At 38.5% G+C, this 20,645-nt stretch overlaps 1 protein-coding gene across 3 annotated transcripts in view; it reads right to left on the bottom strand.

Moving 5' to 3' along the window:
* Pkhd1 (PKHD1 ciliary IPT domain containing fibrocystin/polyductin) overlaps nucleotides 1-20,645 on the bottom strand; it is a 472,244-nt gene that overhangs the window by 333,541 nt on the left and 118,058 nt on the right. The gene's annotated exons all lie outside the window — the stretch shown is intronic.

Raw genomic sequence — 20,645 nt, 5'->3', positions numbered from 1 at the left:
AGAAAATTGTGTTACTAGAAAAGTATATATATTTTCCAGAGAAAGGTGGTGACCCGCAGGTCAGTCATTCCGAATTATGGCCCTAACTCAATCACTAAAACTTTGCCATAGCAGAAAGCATGATTTTTCTAATTTCTCCATCTGCAAAGCAGAAACAAAAGTTTCCCCTAACCTGGTAAGAAACAGAAATGCATAAGACACAGTGATAATCACGTCAGAAGAACATAAAAAAAGAACAAGTTGTCCGTAAGCATCACTGGGAGTCTTATGAAGCACTCCTCACAGCGACTATTCCAGACAAGGAAAGTTAACTCCTGCTGATTTCAGTGTACAGGTAACTACAGGGAGATAACCTAAATAAAAATAACTGCTATAATAATGCATATTCTATATTATTATCATACTGTAATTCAGGAAACTGAAGAAAAATAGTATGGTAGGAACATGGAAAGATCAAGACAGTACAGTCAATTGCAAATAAGAATGAGCCAGGTTAACTCTCCGTCAGCTCAAAGTCCCCAGTGCAAGATCATGTGAAAAAGCTTGGATCTCCAGGCCAAAGATAGAAATGTTCCAGTAAAATCATATTTGCTTTGAAGGTGTTTCAGGTAGTGTTTTTTTTTTAGCACAGAGCTTATAAAATACAGATCCCCTCATTGTCATCATAAAGCTAGGAAATCCAAAGCTCAAGAGGTGGGACCCAGCGACCTATGATTTTTGTGATCTCCTCAGATGATAATTCCATTTCAAGGGATGAAGTCAAGACAAAAACCAGAAGGGAGAGGAGGGAAATAAACCCCAAAAAGTAATATGTTTGTTCCAAGCCAACCCAGGAAGCTCAGGGTCTTTAGTCGAGGTCACTCAGTAGTTGGTGTGGGTGGACTGTAAGAAGCACGAAGACATCAGCAGTGTAACTCCCTCTGAAACAGTAACCTAGCAATCAGATCCATAGCCCAGCAATACAATCACCAGAAAGCCAGGGCTCATAACACGGCAAACAGGTACGGAACAACTAACACTAATTAGATAATTGAGTCAGTGGAAAACTGTTCATGGTGTCTCCCATCAATTTGAGAACATTTTTAAATTGTTACAATTGGCACTCATATCTATTATTGACCTCTCAGTGAGCTTGAAAGACTTTCTGCCTTGCTCTGAAGCACCTGTGTAGCCATTACATGATATGATATTTTGGCCTGGTTCTGTCAGCCTTCAAAAATCGTTATCCTTAGCCTCACCCCAGTGGATGAGAAGATCAAATACCATTATCTCCACGTTAAAGTTGAGTAAGCCCAGCCTCAGAGTGTTTGAATGATGGAGACAGAGAGGAGTTATGCAAAGCAAATTCTCACCTGAAATCTTCCACTTACTGGGTCCTCCTTTGCGATGCCCTGCACCCAAATATCAGTATGACTGTCTGTTACTTCACCCATGTCTTTGCTAAAGTGTCCTCTTCTTTCTTGTATTTTTATTTTTTTTAAACAGCACCTCAAATCATTTCCTGTCCCCTAATAATACTTCATTCTGGTATTAGATAAGATAATCTTTGCATATTTATCATTTATTTATTGAGTTTGCCCAAAATGAAGCAAAGATTTTGCTTTGATCATTGCTGTTACCACACCCCTAAAACGTGTCTTAATATAAGTTATGCAGATAACATTAAGTTAATATCCTATCTGTTAATCCCATGCATGCTTTTATAGATATTACACACCCGCCATTTCTGATACAATAAGTAAATAGATATTTGAGGCTTAAAATACTTTAAAATGCTGCATTCCCTGTGTCTTCTACTTTGTCAGGGTTGGTCTACACACTTTCACATTCCTTTTCCCGTTTTCAAGTTCTCTTTAGACATAAACCAAAATGATGGAAACAGCTAGATTACAACCTGCTACTTAGCCTCAGTGTCCTTGTGAAATGTTGCATTGATTTTATTTTCCCCTTAAGTTTTTCTATTCAGAGTGGCAAATTTCAAATAAATACAAACGTTAAGAGTTCAGTTTCAAGAGATGTAAAGACTTTGTGTTCAAATGCTCCCTTTGCCTCATAAAAATATCTTGAGGATATGTGTTTATTGAGGATTCATACTTTTGTATAAAAAAGTGGCTAAATACCAAATGATCAAAAATTAATGTAGCCTCAATTATTTAGCAGCTGCCTAGGAAAATAAAAGAGCACTGTATCTGCATAATTGCAGGATGCTTTATCCATGATCATAAGGATTCTAGCTCCCTGCATTTCCACAGTCTACAGAGCTGGTGGTATGATTCCCTACATCGGACCCCAGGAGAGTGCCCCACAAACAAGTGCAGATGACTCACCTCTCAATATCTTCATCCTCCAATGCACCTTACTTTGATCTAATCAATCAAAAAAGAATGCTTACAGCATTTATAACAGGGTTCCTATCAATATATTTGAGAACTTCTCTGTTATCAACACAATGTTTTTGGTCAAGGTGATGCTATAGATCACTACCCTAGCTCATAGGTCAATATGGGTTTCACTTCCAGATAACATAACTTCTTTCCCCTATAATTTCCAAGGTGTTCAGTCTTGAGGTCTCATTTGATATAAACAAATCAGTCATTTCTACTCTGCAGATGAAACAAATCATTTCCTTTCAAGCTCAGGAGAAAAGATATGGAAATAGAGACATAAGACCTGTCCAAAACATGCCCTCATTTTTACCTGGAAACATATAATCCCAAATAAGAAAAAAAAAAAAAAAAAAAAAAAAAAAAAGGAAAAGGAAAAAAATCAAAACTTTCCTGCCTCAGCTAGGAAGCTTATGCAATTTGTTTTCTTCTTACAGCATGTCAGCACTTCTCTGAACTTCAGGGAGTGTGCAGTGTCTGCAAAACCTACTTGTCACCTTAGATGTGTTTGCAACACCACCAGAGTTATCTTGAAAGAAGTCATTGATCAGCAAGTTGGAACATCAGGCAAAGCGAAGACCTACTCGTGAGCTTGTGCACTGAGCTAGGTTCGTGGAGGGGAGGGGCTGTGGGAACCTCTCCAGTCACAGTGTCTCCTGGCTAACAAAGACAAAGAACAGCTGTGACACCTTACTGGAATGCCTTCTTGCTCAGTATGCAAATCTTAGAAATAGAAAAAGACAAATCCCTGTGACCAACATTTTCTGCCCCTCTTACCCTGCTTTATTTTTTCCAAAGCCCTTCTTGCCACCTAAATATTGTTCATACTCAGCCAATTCCTGACTGTGGAGAAGCTTCACAGAGCGTCCTGGATTCCTGCTGAACCCAGCACTTACACCATGGCCCGACCTATACCAGGCACCCCAAAATTACCTCTGACAAAGTGAACGGTTCAGTATCCTTCAGGCTTATGATCACTATGCTACAGATTAAAGTATTTTAACAACTGCAATAATTTGATGTAAGTCTGGTTTTTTAAAAATTTTTATCCAATGTTCCTTTATATAAAATCACTTCTAATTCTTATAAAACTAAACTTATTGCATTTTCTTTTGTGACATACCTCATTATTTTGTGCAGAGACTGCCCTTATTTTATTCTGACATAAATACCACCTTGATGTTCTTGATTTTGCATATGTATGTTATTGCTCGACTAACTTGAAATTCATATTTCTGGAAATTTTTTCATTTTTCTTTGTTTTTATTCTTATTTTTCACCCCTAAATAGTTAAGTGATTATCATAGCATTTACTGGATAACACTTGCTCTGCCAAGTAATAGTTTTAACTATTTTAATAATTGTATTATAATATTGAGTAATGTTAGATTTGTTCATCAACTAAAATGATGAATACTTTGTATAGGAGCTAATACAAAGGCAACTCTCCTAGAGAAATGTGACTTTATTCTTACCTTAAAAGTACCTACATTGTAATGAAAAAGACAAAAGTCAGATAATTAAAGAGTGATTGTTTCAATAATTAAAAACATAAGCAAGATGCTAGGAGAGTTCAAAAAATACAGTGGATGGTCCTGGCAGTCTGCCTGGAGGTGAAATCCAATGCGAGAATCTCCTTTTCTTTTTTAATCTGGATGCCACAGGTTGGATTAATTCAGTCGATTATGAAACAAAATGTATTTACTGCAGAAAAGTTAACCACATCCAAATCCAACATTACCAGAAACCCTGACCTATAATCTAACAAATCTTTAGAAAATAAAAAGTAATTTCATTTGTATAACTTACTCTTGTTGAGCTTACACCAGCCTTAAGTGATCTCTTTCTTTTCTCCATGTTTATAATACTTCAAAGTGAGAAATTAGCAGCAGAAAGTCAGTCCACATTGCTACGCAAATTATATCAGCTATGCAAAGAAACGTCAGAAAAATCTTTTGCCACAGATTTGTACCCCGTTGCACACTATCTTGTCTCCTAGAAAACTGGGATACTCATTGTCTTATCTCTTAGTTCTGCCCACTTCACACAGCTTCTGACCTCTGTGATTTCTCAGAGATCATGACCCCAGCTGAATGCTACATATATGTAAGTATTGGCTCTCTTCAGAGCTTCAGAAGACTGTCATAGTAGGGAAATAGAACAAATATACAAATTTTTACCTTCTCCTACACTTCAGTCTTCCGTCTCCTCTAATAGAGTCTCTCCCAAACTTTAAGTCTGAAGATCATTTTACTTGCTGGAGCAACTAATAATGAAGTGACAGCTAAAGATTATCAAATACCTCTAATATCCCAGCCACAGTGATATACAATTGACTTACAGGATCGTCAACCTAAAAAATGCATAGGTCCTCCTCTTTCCACTTAAAGTTTAATTTTAAAAAATTGATAATAGTGGCTAAGATTTACTGAACATACCTAATAAGTATTGTTTTACTTACAATCATATACCCTTTTCACAGTCTGTTAGTATCTCATAGTTTACTTAATAATCATATACCCTTTCCAGGCTTTTTACTGAGGACAAAAGAGTACATGAATTCCTGCACTCCACAAATATTTATTGAGCACAAAATGTACTCCAGGCACTGGTTTAAGCACAAAACAAAACAAATCTTTGGGCTTAAGGAGTTTATATTTTAAGAAGATAACAAATATATAAAACAAGTAGTGAGTTCCTTAGGAAAAAAAAGGCAGGGTAAAGTGAAACAGAAATGCCAGGCTGGGAGGAATTGTACGACTCTGAGTGATTGGTCAGCATCCCTGATGAGGGATTGGAGCAGGAAAGCACAGTGCAAGCCAGAGGCAATGGGGGGTTGTGGGGGGCTGAGGAAGGAGCGTGTGAGCAGCGCCAAACTGTAGCCAGAAAGATGGGAGGAATAAGGCATAAAAGCACCGTGGATATCAAGTTATTCATATGCCACAGAACAAAGAATTTAGTAAAGCATTTGGTACTATACAGCAGTGCACAATCTAGTCTGCAGTTCAAACCATTGTTTTGCTACTGGCAGATAGCCTCAACAAACCAATTACGAATTGTTTATGTATTGTATATGTTTATTCTCCCTTCATGACAGAGACAACATGTCCCATCAGACCCAAAGTGCTTATTACTTAGTACTTTATGGAAAATGTTTGAGGATTATTATTATACTCAGATTCATGTCATCAGTACAGTATCATTGATCTGCTCGATAGAGAGTGAATATACTCCATCAATAAGGAAATGCATTCAGATGGAATTTTCTGTGACTAAAAATAAGCAGTTATGATATAGTTAGTATATTAGTCACCCTCCTGACACAGACCAACTTAGCACCTTAGACCTGACATTCAAAGGAGGAGAGATTTATATAGTTCAGATGTGCCAGTTCACAGTTACCTAGCTCCAAGGTAGAAAGGGCAAAAGAGGACGGTAGATGAAAGCTGCTCAATCCATGGCAACCCTGTAGCAGAGAAAAGGGGAAGAAGCCAGAGACAAAAATGTACTGTCCAGTCATGCCCCTGGTGACCCACCTTCTGTAACCAGGCCCCACCTTCTAACAGCACATTCAGTTATGAACCCAATAATGAATTAATACACTATGATTACAATATCCCATGACCCAGTCACTTTTCAAAAGCCCCACCTCTGAACACATGAGACTTCAGAGCAGTATTCTAGATGTAAACTATAACAGCTACTTAAAATCTTGAGGACAGCTAAGAAAAACATCTTAGAAAGGATATACATGGAAGTACTGGAAATTGGTTCAATTCTTGTTTTCCAGTAAGCAATAAGCCAGATCTCAGGAGGCCACATAAAAGCAATTGGAAGTACGGGCTAGCACGTGTATGTGAACGTGTATATGCATGTGAGCCACGTGCACACATGTCCCATGTATACACATACATACAGAGTCAAATCAGAAGACTGACAGATACATGCTAGCCTTTTTCACAGAGCTGACACACTGCCATTTAACCAGCGAGCATGCAGCACGTGTTTCTGCTTCCAGTCACTAGTAAGAGACAAGGTTAACATTTTAAGTGATGGACTACAACATGTTATTTCCCCATGCAATGGACCCATGACTGCACTGCCTTGGAAAACACTTAATTTCAGTGATTGAATACACAGGAGCACATTTTGCTTGCTAGGAACCTTTGACAGCTTCTCAGTTTTATACACCAGGGGAACCTTTATTTTTCCTCCTTTTCTTTTCTCCCCTCCCCTTTACACCTGAAGGGAAGCAAAATGAATATCTTGGCAGAGCAAAAAAGAAAGAAACCCAGAGAATGAAAACTAAGCATCAGTGTATTTTATCATAGAAATATTCACAGCCATCTGCTCTAATTACTGCTAATGTTTGGGCCACTATCTTCATACAATAGAAATAATGATCTCCTTAAGGGCAGAAAAAAAATTTTTAACAGAAACAAACAAAAGTTGATTACATTTACCTCCCAGACTAAAGTGTCAAGCTGGTTTGTAGTGAACAATCAATTTGGACAATGGGTAGATCTAGGATTAGTTCAAACAAATTGAGTCTCTTAGTGGCCCCTCCTTTTACTTCTCTTCTCACCACTTTGGAGGAGTTATGTCCACAGCTTGCAGAGGGCAAGGAGCTGACCGATCACATTTCTGGGGTCTAATAATATTTCATAATAATTCCTAACATTTGTAAGAGAACGAAGGTTCCAAGGTTATGTCACAGTGAGCCCTTATCCACCACCATCACCCCACATGGAGGACTGAACATTTAAAGAATTCTACAGTCAACTTATTCTCAAAATGAAAAGAAATGATTCAAAATTACTCCATTCCTTGGATCTAAGTGAAATAGATGAATTCTAGCAAGACACAGGATACATGCCTATCATGCCAGAGGAGAATCCTGACTTTCATGAAAGCTGAGATCTTCACAAATCCCTAAATTCAACATACTACCTATATTAAGCAGAATTCTGAGATGCCCCCAGGATCCCTTCCCCCAGTACATACACCCTGCACAATTCTCCCTTTAGTAGGAACAGAGCCTGTGAATACAAGGAGTTACCAAGCTTATGATTAGGTTATGTCTATGGTAATAGAGAAAGAATTTTTCAGATGTGATTCAATCTACACATGAATTGACTTTGAGCTAATAAAAGAAGAAAGGAGATATACTTCACCTAATCAAAAGAGTCCTTACAAGAAAGACAGTTCCAGTTGTCCTGAAGGGGAAAACTGCCATGTGGTTAGGAATTAATAGCAAATTTTAGGAGTTGAAAAATAGCCCCTGTTCAATAGTCAGCAAGAAAATGAAGACCTAACTCTTACAGATTCAGAGACCTGACATCTGTGGGCAGGTTGAGTGCATTTGGATGAGCTAGAGTTCCACATGACAGTGTAGTTGGGCTGACTTTTGTTTTGCTTTGTTTTGTTTTGTTTTGTTTTGTTTTGTTTTGTTTTGTTTTGAGATAGGGTCTTGCAATATAGTACAGGCTGGCCTTGAACTCACTTATGTATCCCAGGCTGGCCTTGAATGGATGGTGATCCTCCTGGTCTAGCCTTACCAGTGCTGGGATTACAGGTGAGCACCAGCACATTCAGCAATGCTAGGCTATTTTGGTTTCAGCCTAATGAGACCTTGAGCAGAGATTCCCAGCTACTCAGTGCCCAGATGTCTGAAGCATAGAACTACGCCACAGTAAGAGATGTTATGGCTTCTGTTTGGGTGCCCCCAAACCCTCATGTGGTCATAGGTGGGACTTTTTCAGAAGTGGCTAAATCCAGAGTGTGTGACTGATTCATGGTGCAATGCTAGGATTAAGAATGAATGATCACTAAATCAATCCACTGATTGGCTTGGTACTACCCTAATTCTGGTAGCCTGAATATAATATAAAGGATGGAACAGTGTTTGTCTGGACCCTTGATTTGGTACCTACTGCCCACCATGAACTGTTTCTCCTCTGTGATGCCCCTCTGTCATACCACCATGCCTTGGAGCCAGATGACTATGGACTAAACTCCACACCAACTGTGACCCAAACAAACCCTTCCTCCCTTAACTTTGGGTGTCAGGTATTTTGTCTCAGCAACAAGAAAAATAATTAAGACTATAGATATTTTTTTAAATTGTCTGAACGTGGTCACTTATTAAGCAGTAACAGACAATTAATATGTCACTATTCTGGTCTTCTTCGGAAAGCAGCTTTCACAGAGAACATGCTTGTTTTTCTTCCCTTCATCATTAAAAGGGAAATCCTGCTTATAAAAATATTTTAAAAGATCATATTGGGGTGAAAAGAGGTAAATCAGATTGTTCTATCACTGCATAAATGATTCTTCCCACCCTAGGACATGAAACATAAAATTTTGAATTCATGATGCCAAGAAGGGTAAATTAAGACCTGATACAGACCTTTCATTTGCTCAGGGAGAGTTATGACTACTAAAGGTATGCCACAAATGTCACAAGGACTTCTGTGTCATCACAACCTCTCTCAATGCTGGAAAGATGAAAAATTTTCCTGATTCTGAGCACATCCATGATATGCATCATTGGGGGGAAAGTGAGGGATTCAGAAAGTCCATATTCTGACTTTATTTCTAAAAATGACGCCTCGCTAGAATTGTTGTTAATAGCACTGCTCTTTGCAAGCATTTCTTCCTGAAGAGAGATGAGAACTTTATTTTTATTCCCTCATATTAAAAGGAAAGACAGAAGCAAGAAAGGAAGGAAAAGAGGGACAGAGGAAGGGAGGAAAAAAGAGAGACAGAGACACAGACAACCCGACCATAGGAAACCAAGCTTAGAAATAAGAGAAATTTACCTTGTACCTGCTGTCTTTTTTTACTGGTCTTAACTAACTTTTCCTTACTTCTTTAAGTTTCAGAGAAGAGATTTACATACTTCTTAGGAAGACAAACAAAATGATAGTGTAAGTTTTCAAATCTCCTGCAAGCAGCATTATGTGTCAAGCCTTCACAAATGTATTGCCTGATTTTTAACAGTGTACAAGGTCATTCCTCTTACAGCCAATGCCAAAAATTATTAGTTCAGCCTAAGGAATAAGGAAACTCAGAGAGCTGTGATTCAGCACTAGGAAGAAATTTGAGGAACTTTCCTGTCCACCGCAAGGCAGATGCCTTTCTCATAAACACCAGGCTAAAATCATCATCATCCTTGTAAAACAATCCCTTGGTCACTATGAACTAGGAATTATAGTACCTATTCCTATACCTGTGAATGTATAATTGCATTTCTAAGCTCTTAGAGCCCAGTTTCAAATCCATTGTTCGCTTTTGCCCAAACATCCGCCACACATTGTCCCTTTTCTGCCAAGCCTTATTTATTGATTCCAGATGCAATGAATCATTTACTGACTTGAGCAGCATTAGAGGTAAACACCAAGGTTAAAATGTAGATATAATTGAATAACACCAACTACCAGTAATAGCGGTGCAGGCAAGGGAGGAAATAGACCCAGAGATTTCAGATAGAGAGCAGTCTGATGGAAACCCTCCACTCTCAGGATCAAAACCACATGGCATTTTGACATTATGGAAAAAAATCTGCATTTTATTTTTTCAAATTTTCATGTCAGTTGTCAATATAAGAAGAAGCAATAAGCAGGTGACATCATTTAAATACCCAATGATTAAAAGTAAAACACCCAAAAACCAACAATAATGTATAAATGTCAAAGACATTTTCTTAAATGCATATCTAATTTATTATTTAGACTGCTGCTAAATAAAAGTAATTAGATACATGCATTTTCCTTTGTAGTGAAGTTTTCTTTAGAGAAAATCCTATAAAGCAAACATTTTTGAAAGCACTTCCAAAGATTCATAAAGTTCAGTACAATTTCCACACAGTAAAATCTGCTTTAATCATTTGCTTTACAGTCACCTGGAATCTATTGTTTGAAATTCACATAATACATAAATATAGATATATAACATGTACACATAAGTTTATACAAACACTTGGAAAACTTTTATTATGTCTTTTAAGGCTGAAAACTCAGAATGGTAGGCTGATACTAACAAACCCATATGCATAATTATTAAAAATCTTATCACAGTTTAGAAAGTCAAAAACCACAGAGACCTCCATGAAATAAATCCTACACAATAAGCAACTACCCTGAGACTGAAGGCTGAGCTAATTCAATGAGTCATATTAAAGAGTTTTCAGAGGCCACAATACCTCTCCAAAACAAGTGCAAAATGCCTTGCCCCAGAATTCTGCTGATTTGGGGAATTACCTACTTGCTGAATCAAACTCGCTGAAGACTATTAATGTGGCTACATTTTGACTTAAGAAAATATAAACTTCTTTTGCTATTTTTCAATGGGAAGAGATATAGCTTCTAATATGCCCTGTATTAATTTAATGAAAGGTTAAGTATATATACAATTGTCTCATTTTATAAGTAGCTGATACAAGATTGTTCAATGAATTGAGTAGGAGTAGCATCAGAACAAAAGACAGGTTATTGTGATCTTTGCTCTTTTAAACTGGTCTTGTTAAAGCAAACTTGGCAAGCATGTAGCTGAGCTTTCTTACACTTCCCGATTTCAAATAATTGACAGTATTCAGATAGCCACTATCAAATGAAAGTTCCTGCCTCCATCTATTCAAAGTTGGGTTTTGCCTGTTTGGCTGGTTAAGGTTGGTTGGTTGGTTTTCTGAAAATGTATAAGGAAATAAAACAACTATCTCTCCTTACCAACCACACATAGGAGGATCAACCTTTCCTTCTTATCCTCTCTTCCTTCGCATTGTTTTAACCTAATCTGCTAGACCAAAACTAAGCTATATTTACTGTAAAACTTTTTTTTATTTTTGATACGGGGAATCAAACTCATGACTTCGCACTTGCCAGGCAGGCAGTGTGCCGCTGCACCTCTCCCTGGTCCTAGTTTAGAACATTATTTTAATCCTTTTGAGAACATTTAAAGACAATGTATTGAGACACCCGAAGTACGTTAACAATACTAAAGGTAAGGAAGTTTAATTAAATTGTGCAAATTAAAATGCTGGATTTTTAAAATACAATGTATCTTAAGTGGAACAAATCAGACTCACATCTGTAAATGCTGCATAGTTTCCCTGCTGTGAGAAACCCAAAGAGTAAGTAAGGACCAACGTGTACAATATACATACTGTGAAATGGGAAGAAATTGTTCAAATGGAAACAGGAACTAGGGAAGAAGAAGAGGGAAAGAAAGGAAGCAAAAAGGAAAAAATGAGTTAAAAAGGATAAAATGGAAAAAAGTTTTGTAACTAGGGAAAGGAAGAGGGGTTGAAAGAAGCAGGGATATGAAAAAAGGGGAATCAAAACACAAATTCCCTGTGATGAAATGGCCATTATGCGTATCTAAAATGTACCAACAAACTTAATTTTAAAACTGCAATATAGGCTATTATTAGACTATATAAAAGATTGCTTTTTTGTTTTTACATAGAAGAAAGCTTCATTTTTTGGAAAAAATACTTCGATGTACCTCAGATAAATTGTATTTGAAGATGATTTCTTGGATATGATATAAAAAATAGCAACAGAAGAAGAAATAGATAAATTTGATGTCATTAAAATCTAAAATTTTCAAAAAAAATAAATTTTCTGTATCATAAAAAACAATGAACAATAAATAAACATCTAATGGAAAAAATATTTGCAAATCAAGTCTGATGTGAGATTAATATCCATAAAACTTAGAGAACCTCTACAACTCAAAAACAACAAAACAACCCAGTATTAAAACTGGACAAGTGATTTTAACAAACATTCTGATACATGAATGGCTAAGAAGCACATAAAGGCATTTAACATCACTTACCATTAAGAAAATGCAAATAAAATCACAATAAAATATAAGTTCACACCCATTAGGATCACTATTATTGAAACAAAATCATAACAAGTTTGGCTAGAATATGAAATTACTAGAACTCCAGTACACTGTATAAGTGCAGTAAAATGCTACAGTCAGTGTATGCACCTATTTGACAGACCTGGAGCAGCTCATATCTCCTGTTAAGTTCTCCACTATAGATGCAAGAAAAGAATCCTTTCTGCTGTGTGACAGTCAGAAGCAAGACTGAAGTGGGAAATCTGGAGGCAAACGGGGAATTTTTGAAATCTGGGAAAAACCTTGTCAACAGAAAAGTTTTACTCCAAAGATGAACCTAAAACTTGAGTTTACATGAGTAGTGTTGGAAAATAGGTCTTAGCACCATCACCTGATTGATTATGTCTTTTAAAGCCTAAAGGTTAAAACAATAAAGCAAGTCAATGACTTTAAGAAAACAACAAAAAAATGGTGGAGTCACTATGAAAAACAGTAAGGCAGCTCCTAAAAATTAAATACAAGATTATCTTATGATCAGTAATTCTGGACAGGCCTTCCTCTGAGCCAGCCTCCACCATGGGGACTGGGACAAGACACAAAAAGACAAACTGTTCCTTCCTGTGAGCCAGACTCTGCCATGAGTATCAGAAGTGACGCAGCAAGAAGACAAACCACATCTTCCTGTGAGCCAACCAGTGCATGAGCTGGGAAACCAGAAAAGCATCCCTCCTTCACCCCCACCCCATAAACACCTGGCTGACTCAGAGGACTCAGTGAGAGGATAGCAACTGAGGTGAAAGGAATAGCTTGATGCTTGTATTGTTTGATTGACTTTGCAGGCCTGGGGCTGGTGGTCTGGGCTTCTGTTTGGAGGATGGCAGTGTGCACTGTGGCAACCAGGGGCATTTCCTTCCGTCTTATTTTTGAAATCCGATGTTTTGTCCCACTTTATGTTTTGTTTTGTTTTTTTTTGTTTGTTTGTTTGTTTTTTTGATTCTTGCATCTGGTAACCTAAGCAACTATTTTGAAGGTAACAATATGCAATATAATAACCAATGTTAAATTCCTATCATCTTGTTTTGAGAACCTATATAGCTGCTATGTTGTTGCTGTTGTGTTGTCGTTGTTGTTATTGTTGTTGTCATTGTAATTGTTTTGCTTTTATTGTTGTTTTTTGGGTTTGTCTGTTTCTTGATTTTTTTTTTGTATTTTTCTTTTTTCTCTTTAAAATAAATAAGGGGGTTGCAGGTTTAGCTCAGTGGCATAAGCACCTGCCTTGCAAGCAGGTGGTCATGAGTTCGATCCCTGGTACAGATAAAAAATAAATAAGTAAGTAAAAATAATTCTGGATAAAAACCTAAAATAGTTGAGAGCAGGATTTCAAAGACATATTTGTATGCTCATGTTCATAGCTGCATTATTCGCAATATCTAAATGGTGGAAGCAACTAGGACATGCCATGGAATTTTATTCAGCCTTATAAGGAAGGAAATTCACATACATGCTATCTACAACATGGGTGAATTTTGAGAATATTAGGCAAAGAGAAATAAGGCAGACATGAAAGAATAAATACTGCATAATTCCACCTATCTGAGGTACTCACAGCAGTCAAAGTCAGAAAGCAAAATGCTGGCTGGGGTAGGGAGTGGAATTCGGGGATCAGGGGCTGATTGTTTAGGGAAGAATGGACAATGAAACTGTTCTGCAGGATGAGTGGTGATGACATTAATGTAAATTAATTACATAATAAGTTACCATTAATGTAAATTTACTTAATGCTGCTGAATTGAACACCTAAAATAATTAAAATTGTGTAGCTTAGATTATGTAGGCTTTGCTACAATCTGAAAACCTTTTTTGAAAAAAAGCTTCTTTGTATTTAATAAAATCAACAACATTCTTGAGTTTCTTATTTCTTTAGAACAAACCAACAGATTAACAATTCAACTTCCTAGTTCATCCAGGACTTCTAGAAAACCTAGCTGGATAGACAGAAATTATAGAGCAACCAATTTTTAGATAATGACACTGGAGGCCAGAGATGTTAACTGATTTTTCACAAGATCAAGCAAAGAAATGAAAACCAAAAAGAAAAGTACTTAACACACGTGGCTGTCTTGTGCTCTGAGGAGTGCGGGTGTGTACCCTGCTTCAGTGAGTGTGTGTGCACAGATACATGTTTACCTACAAGGCCTCCCTGCTCAAGTCCCTGTTCACCTCTTCACGCGTACCCTACTCCCCATGTTAGGGCATACAGATCCAACAGAGCTTTCAGACATTCTGCCAGTTCATGTTCCCATTCCTTCTTTCACCGAGGTTATCTCTATTATCTCATCCAGAAGGAGCTTTCAACCCCTTCAAGAAGAAACCCTCTTTCTTTAATGCCAGATCAGCACTCTTTCTCTGCAAAGGTATTGCTAATGTCCCCTCACCCTGCACCAGAGCTGTTCCCACTCCCTTGCTTTTTGTGGCTTTGCACATGCTCCTGCAGGACTTGGTATGCTCTAGTGTTTTCTATGTCCACTCCTGTGGCACCCAAGACAAATGAGGGGAGCTTCAAGGAAACCAATGAGACGGCTGATTGGAAAAGTCACTGGAAATTGATTCATAGCTTAGATATCTAAAAGCAGGAGACTGGTAGGAGCTGTCCCTCCCTAGTTGCAAAGGGAAGACAAAACACTGGTTAAGGAGCAAGCAGCAGTCACCACTGGAGGGACAAAGGTGAATGGGGAGACTGCTAATCTGTTGTGGATTAAAAGTATATTTCCCCAAAGACCATGCTGTCCAGAGAGAAGTGAGGCTCCCCATAAGGATAAGCCAGCAAGGCAGAGTTCCAAACCCGACCCCAGCAGGGATCATCAATGAACCCACAGAAAGGCACATGAGAGAGGACTAACAACTGTCCACTGTCCACTTGGCTGCCACTTTACCTGTGATGCAGGATATCTCCTTTTGCCATACCTCTTTCTTCCTTAACTAATCCCAAAAAGAAGAGAGGAAACAGCCCATTTCCCAGCCCATACAGGATTCTAAACTATTTGTGGATAAGGTAGTCTTTGAAAATTGAATATACTTTGAGGTTTTAAAATTACATTGGACTGAATTGGAGTTAGGAGATTAGAGGCCACTAAGACTAACAGTCAGAATAGGTCTTACTGTAGGAATTTCGAGTTTTTGCTTTGTAGGGGGTCACATGAACTGAGACAATCTCATAAATTGAGCCACTGCCAAGGGCACTTCAGTGCAAAGCAGCTGTCAAACCCATGCAGTCAGTGGGTGGAAAGGATGGACTAGAAGTTAGGACCAGAAATAGCCAATCTCATTACCCTTTCAACAAACACGGTTATTAGGGAAGAGCAAACTCAATCACTTTCTCAACTGGGTCAAAAGAAAGTCAGGGGCCAGGCACAGTGTTTTACATCTATAATCCCAGTAACTTTGGAAGCTGAGACAGGAAGACTCAAGTTCAAGGCCAGCCAGGACAACTTAGCAAGACCTTGTCTCATAAAAACATGAAAAGTGTTGGTAATAGAGCACTTCAGTAGCATGTACATGCACAAATCCTAGGACTCAGTCACAAGTACAAAAAAAGCAAGAGTCAGAGACAGAGTGGAGTTCTTTACTTAAGATTAAACAATTTAGGCCCTGAAGAAAATGAGCCAATTGAATGACAAAGATCAAGAATGTAGTAAAGAGAAAAGGCCACTGTGATACCATATGCGACTAAAGAGGGAGAGGAGGCGCCTGAGAACACAGGGAGGGGTCAACTCTTCGTCCTGCTGGTCCACAGACACTGGCAGGCCACTGGCATCTGTCTTTTCCCTTCTCATTTGCACACACTTTCTGATGCTGACACCACCTCCCTTTACCTCTGTTCTATCATCTACCTCGTAATAGCTCTCACACTTGTATCCCAAACCTTAAGCCAAAGAGGACAGTACCCAAACTCTGAATGGCCAGATACCTCCATCAGTAAGTTACATGGAGCACACAGCCATGACACAAGTAAAGTCACATTATCTTCCCCTTTCCACGGACTTTCTCAGCCATCGGTGCCTCAAATACTGCCTAGTGGCACCACTATCCACCCCGTTACAGATTTTTACCACTCCAAAACCACACCCACATCTCCTCCTATCCTTAATATTATCTCATAAGTCTCATATTTCATTCTTCCCTTCAAATGCATGGCTGCCGTCCTATTTAAGAGATGCTAATCTCTCACCTGGTTCCTTTGGACTGCAGGTCCCATAACAGCATAGGGCATTTTAGAGTTTAGTAAAGGACTTGGCACATAATAGGTTTTATAAAAATTAACAAATGGCTATTTGTGCAATACCCATTCTGGTCTGTCGGCTTTTAGTCTCTTCCCATTCTTCCATGCTCCTCCCCACTACTAACATTATCTCCTGAGAAAATTAATCTGGTTGATATTTTCTCTCCTTCTCCCTTGCTCCCTCCTCCTTCCTTTCCCTACACTTCCCTTTCTTCTCTTCTTTCTTTCTCTCTATCCTCATCTCTATCTCCAGACACATCTCACATACACACTCCCTGCCCTCCACCTGCACACTTAGCATACACAGGTGTGCAGCTTAGATGAGAGCTCATATCCAGCACCTAGAGACCAAAGTTCCAAATTCAATAAGCAGATGAGCCTCTGCCACAGAGTGACCCTTCAGCTTCACCTCCAGCTCCTCCTCACACGGCCTCCTGTGCCCCCCTAGGTCACACACCATCCTCAAGTGTCCTCCTAAACATCCTCGTGGGTTCGTGCTCATGTTCCATCTTTCCTGAGAGCATCTTCTAAGGCCTGGCTCCATTATTTCAGATCCCCCTATTGAGGCCGTCACCGGTCCCCTGAGAAGTTGCTGTCCCTCTGTGCTTTTACTGTTTTTGTGCTCCGTGGCTACTTCATCCTTTATCTTGATGGCTGCTGAGTTCCACAGTGTCAGGGATAGCATGATAATCACCTGCACTCTTACACATCACTGGCACATTATAGGTATTTACCAAGTAATCAGATCAGATCAATGAATTGGACCATCCCAATGTCTATGTGGAAGAGGCAGCCAATCAACAGTGAATTTCAGTGACATCAGAAAACTGTCTCTTGTCTGAACTTTCACAATTATTTGTCTTTTTAAAAAATTATTTAATGTTTTAAAAAGACTGTAAGAAATATTCATCCAGACATAACTCAAACTGCTGGCCCTGTGTTTCCTAATAGAATGCCTCCAGACGAGCTTCAACAAATGGGTAGCTCTTATTTGTAATTTGCAGCCTCTATTTGCATGCAGATAATTAATGTGTTAAGAATCCATAAAATTGATTTTTCTCTTAAGTTAAATATTTCAGCTACAATGTTGGTGTATCAATTAATGAAGTTTTACTAAATATTCAACCAATAAACATTTATCAAGCTAGGTACTATGCTAGACCCTGAAGACAAAATGATAAATAACGTATTTTCTTGCTCTCAGAAAGCACACTGTCAAGAAGCTAATACACCAGCCAATTATTCCAGTAAGATAGCTTTGTTTCCTTTTGTTTGGTTGTTTGGTTGGGTGGGTGGGTGGTTTTTTGTTTTGTTATTTTTTTGTACCAAGGATCGAACTCATGACCTTGCAATTGCCAAGCAGATGCTTACGCCACTGAGCTAAATCCCCAGCGACAGCTTTGTTTCTTAGAGGGGCAAAAATCTAGATGTTTCTAGAAGAAAACTGAGAAAAAGCCCCCTAAAAAGTAGGACTTTTAAGAAAATCTTCCAGACTGGTATTACTGCAGAAATATATCTTTAAGACGTATAAGGACTTTTTAAAAAATCATGCAAACTGTTAATACTTTGAACAGTACAGCTTTAATTATGGTCTCACATTTTAAAAACTTTTGTCCAGGAGCCAAGTATCATCGATATCTCTGAACAAAAACTGAAAACTGTGCACCTAAATAAAGTAACTGGACTCCTTTTGATTTCAAGGTAGTTAGTTGTTCATAATCAATGGCCTTTGGAAGCACGACATTTGCCAAATCAGCCACTTTCTTGAAATCCAAACAGGTTTCTGGAAAGGGGTAAATTACTGTTATTTTGGTCAAAATGGGAAAAATTCCATAAGGTTAGAATCTCTGGATCCATGCCAGCTCCCAAGGAGTTGCAATAAACCCTCAACAGAAACCTCTGATGCAACAGGATCCCCTGATAATGCACTCACCCTGCACCTTTTTCAGCTACTCTGCTCTGATTAGAATTGCACAAACATCACCCTAGTACAACCTAAGGCTCAGATTCCTCAAAAGTGCTGTGGCTACAAAGCCCTTTTAAAGAGGCTCCAAAGCATCTACTCAGAACCACTAAGGCTTTCATTCTCCCCGCCTCCTGAGCATCCCATGAGCAGAAGTCACAGCCAGGGCTTCTCCAGTGCACGATCAGACATGGAGCCACCGCAGTACCACATGCTGCTGCAAGCAAGTTCCAAAATCAAAAGGGAGGCCACGCTGACGTGGAGCTTGTAATTGTTAGATTGATTGTTAATTAGTGTCACAGAATCGAACACAACAGCTGGTTGACCCACAGTGGCAACTGTACAAGTAAATTTCTACTAGCTTAAAGATTTTTTTTATTTAATTTTTGATGTAACTAGCATGATGAGAATTAGCTACACACTGATAGTAGAGGTGCTTACTTGCATGGATATTTCAGTTCAGAAAATTGTTAATGTGTAAACAGAACTCCTTTTGCATTTGTATTGAAACAGGGCCGAAACAGCATCTTTAGCATGTAATCACATATCACACTCCATTTCTCTCTTCCAAAAGCTGAACTTACTGTCTTAACACTTTCTCAGACTCCTCCAGGCCTGCTTCAAACACACAAAACACTCCTCCTAAAACTCAAAGAAACATCATGACACCTTTGTAATAGGCCTGTTTCCCAAGGGGGAAGGGGAGGGCAGATAAAAGGACAAGGCAAATTAAGGGAAATGTGGAATATAAACTTGAAACCTACTTGTCAATAAAACCCAAAACAAACTCAAAGCGGAGGTGAAGAAAGCCGGGGGAGGAAAAGCGATGTTAAATGGTCATCTTTCTTCTCATTTTATTTGAGGAAGTTAAGTTTGCACAGCTCCTTATAAGCTGTCTTTGGCTAAACTCACTATTAATGAGCTTTGACATTTGAAATTTAACTGAGCATGAGCTAACAGCTTCTAGCACTGCACCACCCATGAAGGCAACTGGAAATATTTTGCCAAGGCCTAACGGTGTGTTTATTGAAAAGACACAGCTTTCAAGAGAAAGTGTTTATAGCAAGTCCTTTACCTGCTATCCCTCCGCTGTGATGTCTGTTTGGTTTCAGGGTTGAGGAGGGGTGTCCTTTTTAACTGTTTCTAGCCACCTTTCTAATTGTTTTCAAATGTAGCAGGAAAATGTTAGTAAAATCCTTTACTCTATAGCAACCTAGACTAGAATGGCAGATCTGAAAATTTTCAGTTAAGACAACAGACAAATCAAAAATCCCACAGAGACTGCAGGTTCAACCACTAATGTTAGAAAGGCACTATGAAAATACTTATGTTTTTCTGCTAATTCCATTAAAATTATCAGTGAAGCTGAGGGAAAGGAATGGATTTTTCTAGCTAAAATTCTACTCCTTTGAATGAAAGTAAATCCATTATTAACCAAGTAGTTTCCCCCAAAAGAAGGCCTAGATAGAAGCTCTTCACTTTACTTCTTAAACAAAGAAGGCTCTAGGCATTCTGACTTGTTTAAAGACGGAATTAAGTGAAAAAGAGGGAATGAGCTCGAAATAAAAAGATACTCGTGCATACCATGCTCTTGAACAAATTGAAATGTCAGTTTCCACCCCCACGGACTAAAGCAAAAAGGGAGCATCGGCCTGACGCTCATGGAACAGTCCCACAAGCAATGTTCCATGTGCAGTGATCCTGTACAGATTCCTGACCTTGAACATGTCTGGATGCCAATATCAGTTAGAAGTTCAAAACCACCACCCTTCCCCTGAAGCCAGCACTGTGCTGGAGAATGTAGGAGTATCCTTTGCCCCAGGCATTTCTGGACCAAGTAAAAGTAAAAGCAGAAATTATAACCTAATCTGGAATGCCTCTGAGGAATGGAGAGGAAATCTCAGTTACAAAGAGAAGGAAGTTCAGAATCTGTGAACTGGAAATGACATATAATTTCGAGGTTTTCATTCACCAAACTGAGGCTGGTGCAATACAAAGGACAAAATGCCCAAGGATGAAGCAAGCTCAGCAAACACAATTCAGAGTTACACCTAGAGGAGGAGGAAAGAGAAAGCAAAAAGTTGGATTCTGTCCAAAGACATTTTGTTATTTCTACATAATTTTCCCCCAGAAATGCCAAGAATCATTGGATCATAATTTCTTTTAC

Source organism: Cavia porcellus, unplaced genomic scaffold, assembly GCF_034190915.1.
Source record: "Cavia porcellus strain 051 isolate PalLab524CR breed Dunkin Hartley unplaced genomic scaffold, mCavPor4.1 scaffold_22, whole genome shotgun sequence".
NCBI classification, from domain to species: Eukaryota; Metazoa; Chordata; class Mammalia; order Rodentia; family Caviidae; genus Cavia; species Cavia porcellus.
The sequence above is the reverse complement of the archived record's forward strand: the minus strand, read 5'-3'. Positions and strand labels throughout refer to the sequence as shown.